Source organism: Bos indicus, chromosome 19 (assembly GCF_029378745.1).
Source record: "Bos indicus isolate NIAB-ARS_2022 breed Sahiwal x Tharparkar chromosome 19, NIAB-ARS_B.indTharparkar_mat_pri_1.0, whole genome shotgun sequence".
In the NCBI taxonomy this organism is placed as follows: Eukaryota; Metazoa; Chordata; class Mammalia; order Artiodactyla; family Bovidae; genus Bos; species Bos indicus.
In genome coordinates this window covers 6,928,117-6,937,156 of record NC_091778.1, presented here as the reverse complement: position 1 = coordinate 6,937,156, position 9,040 = coordinate 6,928,117, and positions in this window count along the sequence as shown.

The window sequence follows — 9,040 nt, the reverse complement described above, 5'->3', positions numbered from 1 at the left end:
TGTGATCTCAAGACTATTGCTTTTCACTTGAGCAGATCTGTGGATGCTTCCTCTACTACCTTGAAGAACTACCTATGTGAAAGTCCTCACTTTCTTTCCACATACCAAGGATGCAAAGATGCCTTAAAAACGTATCACGGATCTATCACCACACATTGTCCAACTGATGGTAGCTCAGAAATGAAGAAAATACAAAGTGATGAGTCAAGCTATAGGTTCCAAGATGGTGAACTCCAAGAGGAATGAAATACAGCATCTGGAACTGCCTTTCTTCACCCTTCTAGAATGAGGGATTTTTGCAACTTCCTTTGTGTCACATTTCTCACAGAACCCTGCCTGATACAACCTCAAGCTTCCATACCTCACACCTAAAACTCTCCACACACTGGCCCTAACTTCACTCCAACTAGACTCCAACCACCCATCTACATGAAACATCCGTTCGACCCCAATACTGCAAGGTATGTTTGGCACTTTTTTTTTTTAATCTTCCTGTCTCCTTGCTCTCAGGAGCTTGCCACGAGAATCCCATCACAGTCTAATGTAGATGCAAAGGGACCCATCCTCCAGTCCAAAGGGTCTAAATTGCCTGTGTAGGTACTGACTTTATCAGAAACACCTGAAGTACTTAAGAGATTCCTGAGCCCTGATCCCAGATGATTCTGAGACACAGCCAAGTTTGAGAACCTAAAAGCCCAAACTCATTCACTCAATATAGGACTCCCTTCTGTACCATCCTAAGGCATGGAAGTCAGCACCTGCCTGAACATTCTGGTATGATCTTGAATTGCATTTTTTAACAGTGCTATTTGTTAAAATTTTCTGCCATATGTTTAAGACAGTATCATCTTCTTCTCTGCAAATCCTACTATTTGACCTAATTCTGTCATGAGAATCACCCAAAAGAAATCCAATAACTCTTCCTAATAGCAGTTGTTCAAATGTCTAAAAATAGATCTCACCTCCCTTTCACTTCCCTCTTCCTTTCCCCATCAAGTCTTCAATTTTCTGGCTAAACAATTCTAATTCCTTCAAATATAGATCATAGTTTATCATCATCCTCATCATTCTTGCCATAGCTCAATGAGACAGGTACCGTTAATTATTTCCATTGCCTGCATGAAGAAACTGAGCTTATGAGAGATTCAGTAACTTTCCCAAAGTCGCACAGTAGGTGTCAGAGCTTGGACCTGAGCAGGTCTGTCTGATTGCAAAGTGGATGGCCTTAACTGATAGGCAGCCACCAACTTGTTCATTATTCTTTGGACAGTCTCCAACTTTAATGTCTCTCATTAAATGTGATATCCAGAATGGGATGCAATGTTTGTGAACGTGTCTGCCTAGCACAGAATACAGAGTTCTCTTACTGCCCACTGCAAACTTCTGTTAATACAGGCCAAGATGATCTTAGTATTTCCTGGCAGTTCTATCACACGATTCACTGATATCAAAATCCACATGGACTATTGTAAAATCAGGCATTATTTTACTGCATTAATTGCCTAAAATGGGATTCCTCTCCTCATCTACTGCATCTAGGGAGGGCTCGGAGTGGGGCCCTCATTCCGTTTCTCAGTGCCCCCGTCCCCTGGGCTGGAGGGCTGCACCTCCTTTGGTACCCAAATAAGGAGCAAATTTTCTCTGGAAAAAATAAAAGATTGCCTGTTATAAGTAAATCAAGGAACTATGGACCAGAAATGCAGGTGTGGATACAGTGTTAGATAAGGCACACCCTGCTGTCAAAGGAGCAAAGAAAAGAAAGGGGATGGAAGTAGAAGAGATGATAGAATTGGTGCCCGGCCACATCGCTGGTGTTATAAAACTATCAAGCACAGAGATCTTCAGTTCAGTTCAGTTCAGTCACTCAGTCTGACTCTTTGCAACCCCATGAATCGCAGCACGCCAGGCCTCCCTGTCCATCACCAGCTCCCGGAGTTCACTCAAACTCACGTCCATCGAGTCGGTGATGCCATCCAGCCATCTGATCCTCTGTGGGCCCCGTCTCCTCCTGCCCCCAATCCCTCCCAGGGACTCAATTCTTCTCCAACGTTGTGACTAATGTTACTTTGTGACTCTTTAACCTTTGGAGGCTGAGCAGAAAAGTGTATCAGATGCTTAAAGCTACCACCCAATACGTCTTATCCTGTACCTGCAAATCTGATTTATTTTAAACCTTAGTTAAGGATTTTCTATCTGTACTTAATTGTACCTTATATATTTATCTTGTGAGTTTTGGTCCATCTTCCTAAATTTTAAAAGTGATTACTTTTTTGTTGAGCCTGATACTTGAAGAATCAGATTCTACCATGTCAATACTCCCAACTCTGAACTCTCCACAAATGGAATGAACATGCCCTAGAAGTCATTGATTAAAGTGTTAAACAGAAATTGACCCCAGACATGAAGCATTGTGACAGAGATACAAGCTCAGGCTGGGAGTGGGCTGGCCTGGCTTGTTCCTCCCTGTCTGCCCGGAACACAGCACAGGCCTCCACATAGAGTGGATGCTCTCAAGCTTTGCATTGGGTTGGCTAAAATATTCATTCAGGTTTTTCTATAATATTTTATAATTATTTATTTATTTATAATAATTTATTTATTATAAATTTCTATATTATTTATTTATTTATAATAATTTGGTTATTTTATATATTTTATAATGTTATAATAAATTATAATATTTTTTATGAAAAACTCTAAAGAACTTTTTGGCCAACTCAGTAGAAATCAACCAATTAAGATCCTCCTCCAGTTTCAAACTATAGAATATTAGAATATCTTTAACTGGAAAGGACCTTAAAAGTCATTTAATTCAACATTCTCCCTTCATACAGTAAGAAAATGAAACCCAAAGAACAATTATTTACCTCAAATCATCTCCTTAAAGGAAAAAAACAGATAAACAAAAACAGCTCAATAGCTCAGGCTTCTTATTTTCTAAGGCAGAACACCTCCCAACACGCCAACCAGCAGACTTACCAATCGACACTCCCCTGTTATGTGTGTTGACCCCATAACTGCACTACTGTCAAGCCTGAGGGGATCCTTGGAAGCCCCCATTAAGGCAGAAGAGAGATCCTTTCCTTTTGACTTAGAGATCAAATGCTCCTGGGTGAATTCAAATAAAACCCCAGTTCTTTGGGTACTAAATTTGTCATCATAAGGGAAGACTTTTAACAGAGAGATCCAGAAAGGAGCTCTGCGGTTCTAGAAGAGAAAAACAAGTCTTCTGTCATCACTTAGACACAGAAACTGGCCTCCAAAGACGCTCTCTAGAGTGTTAGACCACATCAGAAGCCCGTGATCCCGTAGGTCAAGTGCTCTATCTCTGGACATGACCTGTCCGGAATTCTGCTTTTCAAATCACAATGCATAACAAATGTTGTAGATTGTTGAGTCCCTACAGAAAGCCCCAGCCCGGGGCTTTATATCCTTTATTTCTAATCTTCAGGACAATTCTGAATGCTGGCTCTCATTCACTCATTTTCCAGACAAGGAAATAAAGATCCAGAGAAGTTAAATAACTTTCCAAGATAATAAGTGGAGAAGCCACTATGGAAACCCAAGCGTATCCATCTAAATCCCAGGTTCAGCTTAAGGCCAGACGCTTTCCACAGCACCAACATGCTTGCCCTCAAATCTGTGCTCTGTTTTCTCGAGTTTGATCTCAACTAACCCCAGACAAGGGAGCAAGTGGAGGGTTAGTTCTACTTTACCCTGAAAAGTGGGAATTTGGCCCCCACCAGAGGCTCTCTACAGCCTTTCCCGTCTGCTCTGCCAGACCATTCTCCCAGTGGGTTCCTAATGTTGCCCACATTTGCAGCTTTCTCCACAGGAACTCTCTGCCCTGAAGTGTTCTATTAACCATATTACAGAATCAAAAACAATAGAATTTCACGGATACTCTTAACTCATTCAGGACTACCACTGTGAGGGAGATGTCTAGGGATTTTTTCCTCATTAAAGAAATAGGTCATAAAAATGCACAAGTTGTATTTTTCTGGATACTCATGGAAGCTATTTGCTTAAACCACCTCATCTGTGATATTTTATCATAGAACCCCAGGCCCACTAACACAGCTGTGTAACTTGTACCGTAGTCAAGAGGCAGAACGCCTCCATCATTCTAACAAGTTCTATCTTTACCGTCAATCCTCTTTCCCCACCTTCAGCCTCTGGCAGCCACTGCCCTGTCTCTGTTCCTATAATTTGACCTCTTCCAGAACGTTATATGAACAGAGTACAATAGAGAGCCTTTTGCATCTGGCCTTTTTTCACTTAGCATGATGCATTGTAAGTCATCTATGTTGCTGAATGGATAATTACTTCTTTTTGATGAAAATATTTTGAGAGCATGTGAGCAAAAGAAAAGAGACAGAGAAGGAAGAGGAACAGGATGTTGGTTTGGAGGAACAAGGGGATGTTGAGTCAAGAATTAGGTATTTGAGAAATTGAATGTACTCAAAATGTCATACAAATAATTACTTTAGGTTTTTCCAAAATCTAATATAGATGACTCTCTCTCTCCTTGGTCTTAGGTCAGAGCTGAGATAATCATATTTCTTAGTCCTCAGTTTCCTATCACCATTAGTCTGGGTGAGGACTCACTCCTTAATTGTATCATGTTTCTCAATTTACTCTCTACACCACTGCTGTTCTCCCCCAAAACTCTCTTCCTCTCTAATACGCTTCTTGTATGTGCTTAGGTGTGTGAAGATCTTTAAAATCTACAAAGTGCTGATTTTTATATTCATGTCTTTTAAATGTAAGTAAAGGGTGTTATGATATAGAGCTTGAAATGTTCCTTTATCACTCAGCAATGCTTTTAAGTTCCGTCCATGCTGAGTTAATGTGTAGCACTTTGTAAATAACTCTACAATACTTGCTACTACTATTTTTAGAAATGACAGTCATAATAATATTACTAGTAGTGGTAGTAATAATAATAATTATTCAAGAAATATTTTTGAGCATCTACTTTGTTAAACTCTAGATATGGAGAAATATATTTGTTTGTTGGTTTTAAAAAAGACACAGTTCTGGGATTTCCCTGATGGTCCAGTGCTTAAGAATTCACCTTCCAATACGGGGAATGTGGGTTTGATCCCTGGTCAAGGAACTATTAATAAGATCCCACGTGACTCAGGGCAGCTAAGCCTCTCACCACAAATAGAGAAGCTCTCACACGGCAATGAAGACCCAATGCAGCCAAAATAAAAAATGTTCTAAACGTACTGATTTTTTTAAAACAAACAAAAAGAAGACACAGTTCCTTATGAAGAAATATGGACAACAAGTAAGTCCATAATTAGCTATATAAATATGATGGTAATAATCTCAAAATTGTAAATAACTAAGTATTATGAGAGTTTCTAGCTGGAGGGCAGAACCACATCTTGAGACTAGGGACTGCCTCTCTGAGATGAGGGCACTTTAGCCAACTTTTTGCCCCTTAACTAGGGCTCCTATACACTTAAGTCACATATATTGTGCATATACCAGATGGGTTTTGCATTTTCTTCAGATGGGCAAGTTTGAACAAAAGAAATCTAGGACTGAGCTGCAGAAAACTGGCTGCAATGACTGCCAGTGGCAGTCCAGTGAGTGGCAGAGATGAGTCAAAGCTGATGACCTAGAGACTGCAGAGTGACACAGATGACTGAAGTCCAGAATCATCAATAGTGTGCTCTCACCTTCTTATTCTGTGTAAATATGTGTCATCACAATAGGCCTGCATCATCAAAAGAAATATTGAGTTCCTGCCATGCATGGTGGGTCAGAGGCAGGTCTGTTTGTTTGCTTGGATAGAGGTGAAATTAGAGAAAGCAAGTAACAGAACCCCCTGGAAACAGGATCAAGTCACTGCTCTCAGCTCTAGCATTGAATTGCACCAAGAGGAAAAATCCAAGTTCAAAGTAAGGATTAAAGCCCCCCTCCAAATTGACTAAACACTTTATATTGCATTGGTGCTGATGATTTAGTCACTAAGTTGTGTCCGACTCTTGCAACCCCATGGACTGTAGCCTGCCAGGCTATGGGATTCTCTAGGCAAGAGTACTGGAGTGGGTTGCCATTCCCTTCTCCAGGGGATCTTCCTGACCCAGGAGTTGAACCCAGGTCTCTTGCATTGCAGGTAGATTCTTTACTGATTTAGCTATGGGGGAAGCCCTTATATTGCATTGTTTTCCATTTAATGTGAAGTAGGAAGGAGGAACAAATAGGAAACAGTCTGAAAACAGGGAGCATATAAAACAGCGTAAATCAGTTCAGACAGCATGCAAATCCCAACTCTCCATTACCATTACTCTCAAGATCTGCTTGTGGGTTAATGGCATTTACAAATGTTTTCCCTTTGTGATAGATCCTGATAAAGAACTTGAGAGCTGTCAACAGGATTTTGTTTTTAATGTAAGCCTGGTAAACACAGTTCTTCATTTAGAGAGCAATTTTGTATTTTCTAGTAATGCAGATTTATGTGAAAAATGCCTGGTTTATCCTCTCCCAATCTATTCCTACCCCATGAACTTATCTCTTAAAAATCGGTGTTCTTGTGTTAGAGGAAAAACCACTACATTATAACTGCTTGCTGATCTGCAATCCTCGGATAGGAAATTGCAGACTATTATGTAAGAATCATCAAAATGCCTGAGGTTTAAGAGTGTCTGAAAGACTAAAAGTCATGGTCTATGTTGAATGTATTCTGAAAGCCCCTCAATTTGCCTTATTTAATATGTTGATATGGGTGGAGATTTAACACCAAGATAACTAAAAAGTAATGAAAATTCTCTTCAAATCTCAAAGAGTAAATTCAACTCTTTATGTTTTAGTCTCACAACCTTACTATATAAATGATTCATTGCAAAAAAAATTTATTGACCTTTCTTACTATATTCAAAAGAGAAACAAAAATTAACAAAACATAGACTTAAAGAGCCACAGTTGAAACTTGCCTGGTGGTCTAGTGGTTCAGAATCCACCTTTCAATGCAGGGACGCAAGTTTTGACCTTGGTCTAGAAACTCATGCTATGGGGCCAACTAGTCCACAGGCCACAACTAGAGAGCCCACATGCCTCACTGAATTCCCATGTGATGCGACTAAGACCCAGATAGTCAGCTAAGTCACTCAGTCATGTCCGACTCTTTGTGACCCCATGGACTGCAGCACACCAGGCTTCCACGTCCATCACCAGCTCCCGAAGATCGCTCAAATTCATGTCCATCAAGTCAGTGATACCATCCAACCATCTCATCCTCTGTCGTCCCCTTCTCCTCCCACCTTCAATCTTTCCCAGCATCAGGGTCTTTTCAAATGAGTCAGCTCTTCACATCAGGTGGCCAAAGTATTGGGGTTTCAGGTTCAGCATCAATCCTTCCAATGAATATTCAGGACTGATCTCCTTTAGGATGGGCTGGTTGGATCTCCTTGCAGCCCAAGGGATCCTCAAGAGTCTTCTCCAACCTCACAGTTTAAAAGCATCAATTATTCATTACTCAGCTTTCTTTATAGTCCAACTCTCACATCCGTACCTAACTACTAGAAATACCATAGCTTTGACTAGATGAACCTTTGTTGGCAAAGTAATGTCTCTGCTTTTTAATATGCTGTCAAGGTTGGTCATACCTTTTCTTCCAAGGAGCAAGAGCCTTTTAATTTCATGACTGCAGTCACCATCTGCAGTGATTTTGGAGCCTAAGAAAATAAAGTCTGTCACTGTTTCCTCATCTATTTACCATGAAGTGATGGGACTGGATGCCATGATCTTAGTTTTCTGAATGTTGAGTTTTAAGCCAACATTTTCCCTCTCCACTTTCACTTTCATCAAGAGGCTCTTTAGTTCTTCTTCACTTTACGCCATAAGGGTGGTATCATATGCATATCTGAGGTTATTGATACTTTTCTAAGCAAACTTGATTCCAGTTTGTGCTTCATCCAACCGGACATTTCGCATGATATACTCTGCACATAAATTAAATAAGCAGGGTGACAATATACAACCTTGACATACTCCTTTCCCTATTTGGAACCAGTCTGTTGTTCCATGTTCAGTTCTAACTGTTGCTTCTTGATCTGCATACAGATCTCCAAGGAAATCAAGAGATCAAGGAAGATCAGGAGATCAGGAATGGTAGGGATCTAACAGAAGCAGAAGATATTAAGAAGAGGTGGCAAGAATACACAGAAGAACTACACAAAAAAGATCATCACGACCAAGATAACCACAATGGTGTGATCACTCACCTAGAGCCAGACATGCTGGAATGTGAAGTCAAGTGGGCCTTAGGAAGCATCACTATGAACAAAACTAGTAGAGGTGATGAAATTCCAGTTGAGCTATTTCCAATCCTAAAAGATGATGAAAGAGTGAAAGCGCGGCACTCAATGTGGCAGCAAATTTGGAAAACTCAGCAGTGGCCACAGGACTGGAAAAGGTCAGTTCTCATTCCAATCCCAAAGAAAGGCAATGCCAAAGAATGTTCAAACTACTGCAAAACCGCACTCATCTCACAAGCTAGCAAAGTAATGATCAGAATTCTCCAAGCCAGGCTTCAATAGCATGTGAACCAGAAGCTTCCAGATGTTCAAGCTAGATTTATAAAAGGAAAAGGAACCAGAGATCAAATGGCCAACATCCGTTGGATCATTGAAAAAGCAAGAGAATTCCAGAAAATCATCTACTTCTGCTTTATTGACTACAACAAAGCCTTGGACTATGCAGATCACAACAAACTGTGGGAAATTCTTGAGAACCCTGGCAACCAAAATAAATAACTTTTTTCTTTTTGGAAAAAGAGAGCTATAGTTCTTAACCTCAAGGCCTTACATGGGCTTCAAGTGATGCTTGTATAAACATATTGTTTTTAAATATTCATAATTCTAAATCCATTGGGGGAAAAATAGGGCTCAAAAACTTTCATCAGATTCTCAAAGGCACCAGTGACTTGAGGATATTTAAGGATTTCTGTCTTAGTCATGGGATGCATGCATGCTCAGTCACATAGTCGTGTCAGACTCTTCATGACCACATAGACTGTAGCCCA